Source organism: Agrilus planipennis, unplaced genomic scaffold (assembly GCF_000699045.2).
Source record: "Agrilus planipennis isolate EAB-ADULT unplaced genomic scaffold, Apla_2.0 scaffold4, whole genome shotgun sequence".
NCBI lineage: Eukaryota > Metazoa > Arthropoda > Insecta > Coleoptera > Buprestidae > Agrilus > Agrilus planipennis.
In genome coordinates, this window is record NW_020442463.1 from 2,087,790 (window position 1) to 2,102,538 (window position 14,749).

Here is a 14,749-nt window from a genome sequence, read left to right on the forward strand (position 1 = left end):
TGTGGAATCAAAAAAAAAATAATTTATTACATAAATAAACTTGTTTTTCCGCTAAAACGGAATAGATGTTTCTTAATATCACCTATTACATTCTTTGTTGTTAACTTAAAAATAATTTTAACATTTTGTAAATTGTTAAGACTGATTTTGTACTGTAGTTAAAAACGATTTTTTTTAATAAATACATCGAAACGGTGCTTCACGTATTATTGTTGTTATTGGGTGTGCAAATTTTTTTACAATAATTTGGTAAATGTTTTTATAGTCATTGTTTGATACTGAAATATATCACTTAAATTTCAGCTTCCTGTGAAATATTCTTTATGTAAGTGTAAACAAAGAAAAATACTTTTTAATGTTTCAGAAAGAATTTAATATTGGGAATTTTAGAAGATTTTTTGTAGAGTTTCCAATATATTAAAGCAAATTAATTTTTGAATTAATTACTTCTGTAGATAACCTCAAACGATCAATGGCACGTGTCCGGGTTGGATTCCTGGATTTCCTAATTAATTTGAGGTTATCTGTAGTGGTAAAAATTAATTCAAAAATTAATTCGCTTTAATTTAATACTGACTAAATATACAATTATTATACTCATCATTTATGATTACCACGTACTTACGCTTTTTACTTTTTAAAACATTACGCTTGCTTTATTTCGAGTTATTTAGACTTTTGATTTGGAGATTAAGTTTAGTTGCCTTTGGGAAAGTTACTTTGAAAAATGGCGATATAAGGTACCTATACTACTGAGCTTTCAATGAAGACAAGTTTGGTAAAAATAATCCAAACAGCTTGTCGTTTTTAGAATTGCATTATGTCAGGATAATCCGAACAAAAAGTTGACATACGACCCTGTTCGTATTACATTTTAAGCATTCGAACTATGAAACTTGGTAATAAAATCAATTATCCAAACCATTGACCATAGGTAGCTTTTCAATTCAACTAAGCAGACTATAGGATATGCAATAGTTGTAGAAATTATGTTTATTAATAACGTGGTGAACGCCATATGTATCACCTACTAATTGTGAATTTATTAATGTTTCACAAGGCCCTTTTCGATAAACATAACGTTGGTGTTTACACAAAATTAGTATAAGTTCTTGATCAATCATTGGTCGAAACCGTCAAGACGTAGAGCACGATTTAAAGTCTTTTAGACATATCTGACCAATTAACTTATTACCTTTAAACAGCCAACAGCTGGATGTTTAATGGCAGCAAGTAAACTGGTCGGTATTCAAACTGTCTACGGCGGTGTACTGATGAGAACTAACGAGTACGAAATCGCGAACGATGTTCAATAGATCACCAACAAGAACAATTGTGCTACTTTTTCGTTACTTCCATAATTAGTTTTTAATTTTATAATTTTGTGTTGCAGGTGACCTATCTTGAACGGGAGAGTGGTAAGTAAAATCGTAACCTATTTTCTCAACAGTACAATTTTACATTAAAAGTTGTGGGGTGTGCAACATTTTACGAACATACTTTTAGTAAATCATCATCATCATCGTCTTCAGGTTGTCAATCCTAAGACTGGTTAGACATACACCTAAACTCTTTCCTATCCTGTGTTAATCTTTGCATTTCCCTAAAACTAGAACATCCCACATCCTTAACTATTTGCGAACAGTAATCTAACCTAGGTCTACCTCTACCCCACTTTACTCCTGTTTCTGCCTCTAATATGTCTCTGGACAGCCCTTCATAAAATAATAAATACATACATTTTTTGCTGTTAAAAAGATGATGATGATGATATATGCATTGTTTTTAAAATTACAGTTTAAATTTAATGGAAATCATTTTAAAAATTTAATCCTAGGCGGTGGCGTTACTATTCTCTCTAAGGCCCGTGGCATATTTATCCGATGGAACCCACCCTTAATACAAAAAATCTTAATATTAATATTATAGATATATTTTAAACGTTTACGCGAGACCCGAATAAATTTCGTAAAAAGTTAGTCGTCCTTAAAAAATATAAAACGGGGATTTCCGGAGTAGTTTTAAATATTTTAATATGATACATATATATCATGAACTAATTGTAAATAAATTCAAAACAAAAAAAGAAAAAGAAAATTAAAATAAAAGAAAATTCCTGGTTGTTTTAAACAGTTCTGTAACCGCATTTTCAAACACAACATTGCGACAATGCTGGGATTATTTTCGTAAAGGACTCTGGTTACGTAGCAAATTCTTTTTAAGATTTGCATATACTTATCAACTGAAGGTATATTTTTGTCGTGTCAATTGTTACTCGAGCAGGGCAGGTAAACTAAAAATGTACGTTCGCAGCAGTTACTTATTTCTATTTACTTTAACTATTTTCAATCTAAAAAAAAAAGTGAAAATGAAGAGACGAGACAAGGTAACCTTCAAACAACATGTACGAATGCAACGTGCCAACAAAACAGAAGAAATGAACAAATGAGATTTTTTTTGTAATTCCGTCATAATATCAAAAAAAAATCAAGTTTTCGTTACAAATTACTTATCGATTATCCTACAATTGTTTCGTCCCTCCAGTGTTTCTTAAGGAGTAATAAATAATGAATTATTGATATTAAATGAACTATCTCGTTTCTTTCGTCAATCGACCGAACAATAAAATTATAGAATCTTCTCACTTTATTCTTTCAAATTAATTTTAATATAACCAATTTGTGGNTTTTCGTTACAAATTACTTATCGATTATCCTACAATTGTTTCGTCCCTCCAGTGTTTCTTAAGGAGTAATAAATAATGAATTATTGTGGAATCAAAAAAAAAATAATTTATTACATAAATAAACTTGTTTTTCCGCTAAAACGGAATAGATGTTTCTTAATATCACCTATTACATTCTTTGTTGTTAACTTAAAAATAATTTTAACATTTTGTAAATTGTTAAGACTGATTTTGTACTGTAGTTAAAAACGATTTTTTTTAATAAATACATCGAAACGGTGCTTCACGTATTATTGTTGTTATTGGGTGTGCAAATTTTTTTACAATAATTTGGTAAATGTTTTTATAGTCATTGTTTGATACTGAAATATATCACTTAAATTTCAGCTTCCTGTGAAATATTCTTTATGTAAGTGTAAACAAAGAAAAATACTTTTTAATGTTTCAGAAAGAATTTAATATTGGGAATTTTAGAAGATTTTTTGTAGAGTTTCCAATATATTAAAGCAAATTAATTTTTGAATTAATTACTTCTGTAGATAACCTCAAACGATCAATGGCACGTGTCCGGGTTGGATTCCTGGATTTCCTAATTAATTTGAGGTTATCTGTAGTGGTAAAAATTAATTCAAAAATTAATTCGCTTTAATTTAATACTGACTAAATATACAATTATTATACTCATCATTTATGATTACCACGTACTTACGCTTTTTACTTTTTAAAACATTACGCTTGCTTTATTTCGAGTTATTTAGACTTTTGATTTGGAGATTAAGTTTAGTTGCCTTTGGGAAAGTTACTTTGAAAAATGGCGATATAAGGTACCTATACTACTGAGCTTTCAATGAAGACAAGTTTGGTAAAAATAATCCAAACAGCTTGTCGTTTTTAGAATTGCATTATGTCAGGATAATCCGAACAAAAAGTTGACATACGACCCTGTTCGTATTACATTTTAAGCATTCGAACTATGAAACTTGGTAATAAAATCAATTATCCAAACCATTGACCATAGGTAGCTTTTCAATTCAACTAAGCAGACTATAGGATATGCAATAGTTGTAGAAATTATGTTTATTAATAACGTGGTGAACGCCATATGTATCACCTACTAATTGTGAATTTATTAATGTTTCACAAGGCCCTTTTCGATAAACATAACGTTGGTGTTTACACAAAATTAGTATAAGTTCTTGATCAATCATTGGTCGAAACCGTCAAGACGTAGAGCACGATTTAAAGTCTTTTAGACATATCTGACCAATTAACTTATTACCTTTAAACAGCCAACAGCTGGATGTTTAATGGCAGCAAGTAAACTGGTCGGTATTCAAACTGTCTACGGCGGTGTACTGATGAGAACTAACGAGTACGAAATCGCGAACGATGTTCAATAGATCACCAACAAGAACAATTGTGCTACTTTTTCGTTACTTCCATAATTAGTTTTTAATTTTATAATTTTGTGTTGCAGGTGACCTATCTTGAACGGGAGAGTGGTAAGTAAAATCGTAACCTATTTTCTCAACAGTACAATTTTACATTAAAAGTTGTGGGGTGTGCAACATTTTACGAACATACTTTTAGTAAATCATCATCATCATCGTCTTCAGGTTGTCAATCCTAAGACTGGTTAGACATACACCTAAACTCTTTCCTATCCTGTGTTAATCTTTGCATTTCCCTAAAACTAGAACATCCCACATCCTTAACTATTTGCGAACAGTAATCTAACCTAGGTCTACCTCTACCCCACTTTACTCCTGTTTCTGCCTCTAATATGTCTCTGGACAGCCCTTCATAAAATAATAAATACATACATTTTTTGCTGTTAAAAAGATGATGATGATGATATATGCATTGTTTTTAAAATTACAGTTTAAATTTAATGGAAATCATTTTAAAAATTTAATCCTAGGCGGTGGCGTTACTATTCTCTCTAAGGCCCGTGGCATATTTATCCGATGGAACCCACCCTTAATACAAAAAATCTTAATATTAATATTATAGATATATTTTAAACGTTTACGCGAGACCCGAATAAATTTCGTAAAAAGTTAGTCGTCCTTAAAAAATATAAAACGGGGATTTCCCTAACATCAATACCCTACACCACCAATGAAGTGCCTAGGCAAAAAAATGAACTTGGCACAAAGGTTGCTGTTTTAAAACTGAACGATATCTTTTTCTTAAGAATCTTCTTTGAAATACGCCACTGATCCTAGGTATAAGTAGACAATGAATGTCTATTATTTCAATTTACCTGTTTTGATAGTAGCAAACTAAATAAGAGAATAATAGGTAATCAACTACTTTGTAAATCGTAATAAAAGTAATATCATGGAGTTGAATGAAACATTTTCACAATTAATCCATATATTATTGTCAGCTCCCGAGTTGAAGTTATTTCGTTGACTTCATAGAAAACGTATAACACGTATCTACGTCTATGAAGGTAGGCTATTCTAATAAGCAGCGCATTCTTCAATCATCGCAATCATGCTTCTTTCCGCCTATTGTACTTGTTAAGGTCAAGTTCAATGCACTTTTACGAAATGCTGTTTTTCTCAGATGCTTCTGAATCCACGCAACATACACACGCAAACGAGCGCGTTTTCATACACATACATACGAATACATACATCCAAGCAAATAATGTAGCGTATATAAACATTTTCGTGAATGTACCCTACGTGACTGTATCACTTAGCATTAGTTGCGCATATGTATATATATATACATATATATACGCATACACACGCGTTTTGAACTAACCTAACTGTAACTACAAGTTTTCAACTATTAGTTTGTGGTAAGGTGTAACGTCAATGTGCATATGTCGCAGGTATACAGCGAAATTAGGAATTTTATATGTATAAGACCGAGGCTTTTAGAAAATTTATTTATAAATTGGAGAATAGTTTCTGTCTATTATATGAACCTTTGGGAAAATGTTCTTTGAATCGTCCTGATTAAGAGTCTCGATGGCCACAAATCCCAATAATCTTGAGTTTTTAACTTACAGCTGTTCAAACTTACGTAAAATTAAAAAGTCTGTGCGTCTATACTGTACACATATCCATATACATACGTAAGTTTGAGCGTAGATATGTGTATGTCAATGAGAGTATGTATTGCTATTGGACAGCGAATCTCCACTACCCCTAAAATAAAGTAAAATAACAGCAGTTAAATTCGGATTTCTTGGATATGGAGAAAATTGCACGATGTTTAATGAGCCCAAGAAACAGTCGGATTTTCCATATTACACTAAATCCATAATTTCCTCTTTCTCCTGGTACAAGAATGCAGTGAAGGATTCAGGCTATAAGCCCATTCGGTATGACGCCATTTTGATTAGATAATTAATTAATGATTATTAATTATTATTGATAAAAGGAAACTACAGACACATACAATGCAGTCACAAAACAAAAGTGCGGAAAGATTTCTGAAATAATTAAGTATAAATATAATACATATAGTTTGATTTTGGTAAGTCTCATGCATCTCTTCCTTTCTGTCTTCATTTAATGATGATTTCTGATTGACCGACGCAACTGCTCAAATGCATTTCTCATGAGCTTTCCTACTCTATTATCACTGCCCATAATTGTATAACTAGTTTTAACACCCAGAGTACTAAGACAGTCGATAAAAGCCAGGTGTTTTTAATATGCGAAAACGATGAGAAGATCAAACGGTGAAGTAAGTATATCTCGCTTCTAAAATTTTACTGTCTCTAAAATCACTGCACCCATAAAATTTTGCCGCCCGGTTGCCTAAACGCAAATTCAGCACTGCGCCAAAATAGTAGATGGGCTGAGTAAATTTTAACGACCGTTAGTCAAAACTGAGACTTTTCATCAATATATTCAGAGATTCATTAATTCATTTTCTCACAGTTTCATTACGGTCGACCGAAACCCATTTTCTGCTAAAAACTCGTATTATGTAGTGGCTACTACAACCTGCCTAAATTTCGACGGACACTACCGTTGTCTACAATACGTAGCACTTACATTTTAACCTAACAATTCTGTCGACGGGTATTTAACCATTTTTTCTGTCTTCTGACGTCAAAATATTGATGATTTTTAATGACCAAAAATTCCGATAAATAACATCGTGGATATCGAAAGTGAGCCACTTTTTTAATGATTCTATAATACCTGCGATAATCTACAGAATTAACCACTAAGCATTCAACAATGTGATGCTCAAGTAAAGAAAATTTAATTTAACTAAAATTAACTTTTATTTGATATGCTCACCAAAAGCTACCCGGTAATACTAACGATGAAATGTATTCTTCTACTTCAATATTTTTTCGCACTTTACCGGTGTAAAAACGTAAATATGTAGATTAACAGGAAAATATGTACATATTTATATGAATATAAATAATACCAGTTAAACTTACATAGAAAAAAAAAGTAACAGCTTTTTTGTGTTTGTTCCATTTTTATTCTTATATATATATACCTATATATAATTAAATATACCTCCTGTAAATGAGAAATTACTTTCAACAACCGTCANTAAATATACCTCCTGTAAATGAGAAATTACTTTCAACAACCGTCAAAAAAAATTACAACTATAATAATTTTGTCTTTTCTTGTTTGACCTATATTGCTGAAATAAATGCATAGCTCCTCGTGAATTTTTTTTAAAAATAACTCAAATGGGTCAAATCTGACATTTTAATTCCGTCTTGGTACCGTTTTAAAAAAAGTTTAGGAATTTAAGAGCGACAATTATTTTAATAATCTTTAGAAGTACTGAGACGATGAGAGCGTGACGGATGGACGCAAAAATTTATGAATTAATTCTTTTTCGGAAAATAGATAACATTGGAAACATTAGATAAAGAGGTAATTTATAAAAGTTGTTGTGTAATCCTTTTCTAGCAACTCGCATAGTTTTATTAGCATTTTGTTCTTCAGTTCCATAAAATATCGTACATTCAATAAAGTAAAATTCTAAAATTATAAATAATAATTTGAAAACATCTTCAGTTCGTAACTAATCTTGATACTCCTGAAGAATATAAAAATCTTTCGCAAAATCATAGTGGAAAAAAGGATAAGACGCTATAAGCACATGTGTAGGTTATGTTAAAATATTCTGAAAATCGATACGTATAATTTTGTGTAAAGCTGGAAATGATCGTTTTTCTATAGCATTGCGTATATCATGGAAATATGCAAGGCTTTTGACCATCTGGATAACCGCAATCCCACTAAGAATTTTAAACCAAATAAGCCAATTAATATAAATTTTGTTTTGGCTGCAGGTATTTACGTATACCAACACCTAAAATGACCGTTAAAGGGAATCAAATTTTTTGATAATTTTCGTTATGAAAACGTTTTGTTTCAAATATTGAATAGGTACGTTGTTGATGGTTTGATCACTAGTAACCGTATATTAATAAGACATACTTTTTATCATGCATGCAATTTTTGATCCGGAAAAAATTGGAATGTTCCAAAGACTGAATAATCCTATTGAATGAAACATCCCAAAAAAATAAACCTGAAGTATGAAGTTATCCGAATCCAAAAAATTTATTCACGGTTAAAAATTTATTATACTGTATGTAATCATAGAATACATTAGATTCTATTCATATGACTATTCGATTATTGAAAAGATAAATGAATTCAAATTTAATGTTTTCTTTCCTAATAAATGATTTTTATAATGACATATATGTATAGATACCTATATGCTTCTCATCGCCATAAATAATTGAGTTTCAGTATTGAAAACATTATATTCTGGTTTAGGGCAGTTGAATACAGATATTCATATAAATATTTCGAGAAAATTCAAATGAATGTTTGATGAAGTTATTTATTCACGCCCCTATTAGGTAGATGATATGGAAAAAAGTTAAATTGCACGTGTTTCTTTGATTTCACTCACTTTATCTATACTGAAATTATCAGAAATTTTCCAAATATATGGCAGTTATCCTAGACACTGACATAGAGGTCTTTAAAACAAGAACAATGTAATGATGTCGCAATTGTCAACATATTGTAAAAAATTGAAAATAGGAAAAAGAAAAATAACAAAGATAATAACAAGCAGTGACGGGTCCACGGGAGGATGTTCTAGTCGAAGTCCCCCTCTTCTTTGGGATAAGAAAATTTATTTATTTATTCATTTATTTATATTCAATATTTGACATGCATATAGCTTTGAAATTTAAAAGATAAAAGATTATTCGCAAGAAAGACAAAAATTTTTGTGAACCCTTCTCAAAATCCTGAATCCACTCCTGACAGCAAAAGATTCACGCATTTGAGAGAAAGGAAAATTATATAAAAATTACAATATAGAAAAAAAAGGAGTACCTAGGAAAGGACCGAAATCACAAAATCCTTAAAGCAGAACATAAAGGATTATACAATACATAAGAAAATGTTCGGTACAATTGAACCAAAAAAGGGAAAATGAATTTACAATAACCGTGTAGCTGAATTATAGCAGCCGCGCAATTTTACCGACAGCCTTCATTCAATTATCTACTTGTCAGTTTCCCTGCGGCGGTAAACTGACTTAATTTTGCCAACCAAAGCTTGCTTGTGCATAAAAAAACAATTAAACCTGATTCGACGCGAGAGAGTGACGCACGGTTTTCATTGCTTTGACAATGACCTACACGAGTTACAAAAATGGCGATTGCAATAACTCGCTCCATGGATTATTGTTATTATTACTATTATTATTATTGTTACTAGTATACATAGCAATAAAGCTGCAAGCGCCGAGGCTATGACAAGCACAATTTGCAATACAGTTCCTATATAGACGTGTATAAATAAATATGTTTACAAGAGCGAGGTACAGGACGTCCCACATTCTAAAATCGGTAGCAAAGTTAACAATTTAAAAACGGAATAATAGCTAAAAATTAGGTAATGTTAAACTGAATCGGTTCGCAAAGTTCGGCTGCCTTCTAATTTTTTTTACACACACTATGTCACTTCAAAAGAAAACACATGTACAAATAAATTTAAGGATCAATATTTTTATAATAACATTGAAAATTTTTAATATGGCTAAGTCAGTATTGAATCTAAAATTTTGAAAAAGTTGTTACAAAGAGGCTAAAACGTCATCACAAGAAACCGCAATTGAGCAAAAGTTCGAAAAGTCCATGGTGATACACTAAGTGTGCTAGAATATATTGAAAATCGGTAGGTGCAATTTGTTTTAAAGTTAAAAATGTCATTTTTCTGTAGCACAACACATATAATGGAAATATGGCCTTTGACCTTCTGGGTGACAGCGGCCCCACCTATACTTTTAATCAAACTTTCAGGGTAGATTTATATTAATAAAAACTTTTTTTAGAATCCGGTCATGTATCACATAAAGGCGCCGGTAATTCTAAACGGTAAATTCGGTAAACCAAAGAAAAAAGAAAATACCAACAACAGCGATAATAATTTAATAAGTATAACAAAGACGTACTAACGAAAATTGCCAATTAAGATTGTATTGGGATAGGTCGTTTGTCCTAATTTTTCTTGTAAACAAGAATATCTACGTCAGTATGCCCGAACTGTTACAATTTGTGAAGCTTGTTGATATATCAGGTTTTGATTAACGATCCGGTGAATTTCTAGAATTTAAATACACCTAGGATGGGCGCTAGGGTGAGCTAATGTTTGGATTTTTTTGGATTTCAGCACAGAAAGTGAATAGGATAATTCATGTTTTCTTGCCATCTACTGAATAGCGGCGCGAATAATTACTTCAACAAATTTTAATTTTGCACATATTAACATGAAAATCTATAATTTTATATAATGCCTTGAAGTTTTCAATACCCAAATTCGATTATTTATGGGGATAAGAGACGTTTGAATGGCATTATGAAAATTATTTATTTAGGAAGAAAACATTAAATTTGATGCATTTATAGTTGATAAAGTAATCAATTACTCATTTTTTGTCTGATTTTAACCGTAAATATTTCAATGTTTAGATTTGGTTAATTATTTTTAATTTTTACATTTTCGTTACGTATTTACATTAACAGACAATAATTTTGCAAAATCGGCTATCAATTTTTAACATTATTTGAATTGATAATAGTGTTATATTGTTGACTTCCTTTTCTCAACCTTAACCCAGACCAATTTCAATGATCACCACAGATTGGCATAATCTACAAATGAAAAGACAAATGCTATGGTTCTAAATACCTCAATATTTATTAGTGAACTTCGCAACAATTTTTTCCTTCTAATTAGCAAATAATACGATCTTAAAACTGTAATCTCTAATTGTGGTTGATTTATAGTTGTACATAATTGATTTATAAAAATAAATTAGAAGGTGCCAACAAAATGAGAAGCAAGTACTAATGTTTTATACAGCCAAAACTCAGAAGCATGTGGCTTCTTAGCCGAATAAAAATCAGTATATTTGCATTTTCTTCGTCTTCCTGCGTAGGAGTTAAATTTAAAATTCAAATGAATTTGTCACTTCAAGTCTGAAAGAAGAAATTGATACATGAGGTGACGCTTTGGGGTTAATTTAGGCAGTGTTGCCATTTCGTTTCCCATTTGCAATACTTTTGTAAAGCCTCATATATTTGCTAACTTGGCAATGAAAATTTAATAATAACGAATGGAATCAAATATTTGTGACTTAAAATTGAACTTTTTCGAAGAATTTCATAATCAATGCAAACTAATAATAGAAATATTGTTTTTTTAAACTACCTTTAGAACGACTTGTACGTTTCATCAAGTGACGTTAACTTATCTCAGCATTTAAAGGTATTTGGTTTTTATTTAATATCTGCTATTCTGAATGCATTGTATTTTTGTAGATATATAATTGATTGTGTAATTAATTAATTAATTAATGCATTTTTGCTTGTGCATATTTGTTACTAAATTAGAATTCAAAATACTGGTTGGCCTCTATTTGTAAAAGCTAAAACACATTTACTTGTCGTATCCTCGTATACATTAACATACTTGCATATATTAACAGGTGAATGAATAGTTGAAATGCATTTGTAATTTGTATCTAAATTTACGGGGATATTTTACGAAACATTCAATGTGCAGAAAAACTTGCTTACAGGAACAGAGAAATACTAATTTGGGACGTACTGTTTGTACAAATGCGTTTATATGGTTGTAATTGTGCCCAAGTGTGTGTTGGTAGTTGTCACGACTAGGTAACCTTGAAACATTTGAGCGAACGCCTCTTTGATATTTATGCGGAAGTTCTTTGTTTCGGCCATGTTAAGTGCCATCCGCATATACGGTCACTAAAACGCGAAACAGTTCTTTATGAATTTCGACTTTAAAAATTCCATTTTCCGTATCATTACACTGCGAATTATCCGAAAACTATTATGTATCTTAAGTTTGCAGACGTTTGTATGTACGTGTATATGAAAGGAAAACAAAAAATTATTACGCGCCGAGGGAAGAAAGTACGGCATTTCCTCCTGGCACTTTTTTTAAGATCCGGCCAGTACCGGATAATGACGCCGCCTACCCGTCAGTGCCGCGTAATTCTACCAAAGAAAAAAGAGAAAACAAACGACAGCAATAATAATAATTCAATGAGTATAACAAAAAAACCTACTTAATGAAAATTGGTAATTAAAACTGTATTGGGGTAGGTCATTTGTCCAAATTGGTATTGTTTATTGATTACTATACTGTTTGTTATTTCGATTTACTCCTATGTTTACTTTTCTCGTGAATATGAATACATCAAATAGCTGCTATTTAATAGCAGAACTGTAATAACAATTTCTGTCGCTTGTTGATATATCAGGTTTCGATTAACGATAACTTATTAGCATGATTTTGTCACCTTGCACACTTTTGGTGTTTGTAAACTTTATAGGATCATTTCAACGGTTTCAACTCGACCATCTGGTTGAAAATCTGCCAACCAAGAATTAAAATTTCATTGGTTTAGTGTTTAAACAACTTTTTTGAACAGGACTTAATGTGGTTTTGGGCATTGGTGAGGGTGCTATTTAATGGAAAGCCTGCCAAAACGATTACATGAACCACTAACTGTAATGGTTTTGCCGGGTCCCTGGTTATCTGGTACTCGGCAAAGTCGCTATCTGGCGCGTCTCCAATTTTTGATTATTGGAAAGGGGATCGTCTTCGAGTTTTTTTCAATCTTCCGTAAACTCTGAACTAAAGTACACAATTACTCTACTCATTGATCAACTATCTACTAAAATACGATATGCATTACTTTTGAAACAACCCTCATATTTAGACATAATTGCCGAAAATATTTATATTAAAACTGTAACGATCCGCCTGTGTTTTTATTTTCTTTAATTTATACGAGTGTGAACTTTTCAAAAAAAAAATATATTTTTTTATTTTATGGGCTGATGTTCACGGGTCACAACCCGCAATTTAAAAAACTGATCTGCAATTTATTACCTTAAAAAATGCCACCTAAAAATACGCAAGGCGAGAACGCAATGAGAAATTAACAGATTTGATGATATAGTAAACAAACAAAATAAAAAAATGACTTTTGTCAGCTTGGAGTATAACATGTTAGGTAGCGTAAAATTAAAATATTATACATGCTACCAGGAATTCGCGAACACTATTTTGCATATTCAAAATACTGAACTGTCAACATTCAAGTTTAGACATGAAATGTAAATTCAAAATAAAATATCTACCACCTGATCTCTGATAACAACGGCTGTTGTTTTTCCTTCACACATCTATATTTTAAATTTTCGAAAATTTCAGAAATGCATACGTGTACATACATCTATCTCTTAACTCCAGGAAAGCATCATGTCAAATTTGCATGAACAAAACAATTATTTATGAAGGCACCTAATATCGCATTATTTTTTCATAATAAACTTATTTACGATTGCACTGCCTAATGATAACGGTTTAATTTCAATTCGAGTTTGCTTTTAAAAATATAAGGACACGAAACATAAACAAATTTTTGTCAAGGAAACCTCTTACACACTGATTTACGCTCTACAAATATTTGATCAGATTTTATGCAAAAAATGATTTTGTTTCCATACATGTAATTATGTAATAGTAACAATTAACACACAGTTTATTACTAGTGATATGAAGTAATAATGCAAAACTGTATTGTTGCATATTTACTATACATTTTATTTAATTACCTACTATAGTCCGACATTGAAATTCTTAATTGTAACTATGTCTAACAAGAAAATTACGATTATCTAATCCAAAAAGAGACTGACTGGCAGTTTTAAACGTCAAAATTTATGTTACCTTCGGTTACGTTAAAGTTCGGATATGTTAAGCAAGGTAAGGTAAGGTTGCTTTCTTTTTCAAATTTAGATTTGGCACAAACTTAGAATAGACTAGTCTGTTCCCTGAAAGGACTCATATCAACTTTTGCCTAAACATATCCAAATATACTTATAAAACGAAATTCAATGCAGTGAACATTTACAATTCTTTCATCTAAGCACGAAGCGTTTCTTTTACTACCCCTATTCACAGTTCAATTATGCCATATTGTTAAACAAGATCAAGAATGTAAGTTACAACGAAAACTAACCATGCTCAAATAAATGGTGAGTGCTTCGTTATAGAGAGGTTACATTGTGTTTAAAAAATTTATACCACCAACAATAAATTCTAATAAACGCCCAAAACTAAGAGATTCTTCGAAATAATAGTCAGATTTTCGAAATTAATTAAACAGGTTAACTTCAGTTTTGATAAGAAATTTATATTTAAACACCAAAATATTTAACTATTTTACTTACTATGGCTGATATATAGTTGTGTATTATGTATGTTGATGTAGATGTTCCCACAATTTTAGATTGTTGTATACAGTCTTAGGACTGATGACCTTATGATGATGATGTATACACTTTACCTATTTTCCAAAATTATAAGGAAAATGGAAACAAAATAGCAGCCGTGTTAGATAATATGTATGTATACTATGTTTGATAAAAAAGGTCCTTGAGACTGGATCTAATCAAAAATAAAATTGTTATTACCATCCACG

General features: G+C 30.9%; 2 protein-coding genes across 2 annotated transcripts in view; one reads left to right on the top strand and one right to left on the bottom strand.

The window, feature by feature from the left end:
- The window catches only part of LOC108735980 (zinc finger protein chinmo), a 92,953-nt gene that overhangs the window by 76,661 nt on the left and 1,543 nt on the right, over positions 1-14,749 (bottom strand). The window lies entirely within an intron of this gene.
- Positions 4,168-14,749, top strand: part of LOC108745151 (sodium-coupled monocarboxylate transporter 1) — a 158,883-nt gene continuing 148,301 nt past the window's right edge. Inside the window, exon 1 of the mRNA XM_025980902.1 lies at positions 4,168-4,188. The gene's annotated coding sequence lies outside the window, so the exon portion shown is untranslated. The remainder of the gene's footprint in view (positions 4,189-14,749) is intronic.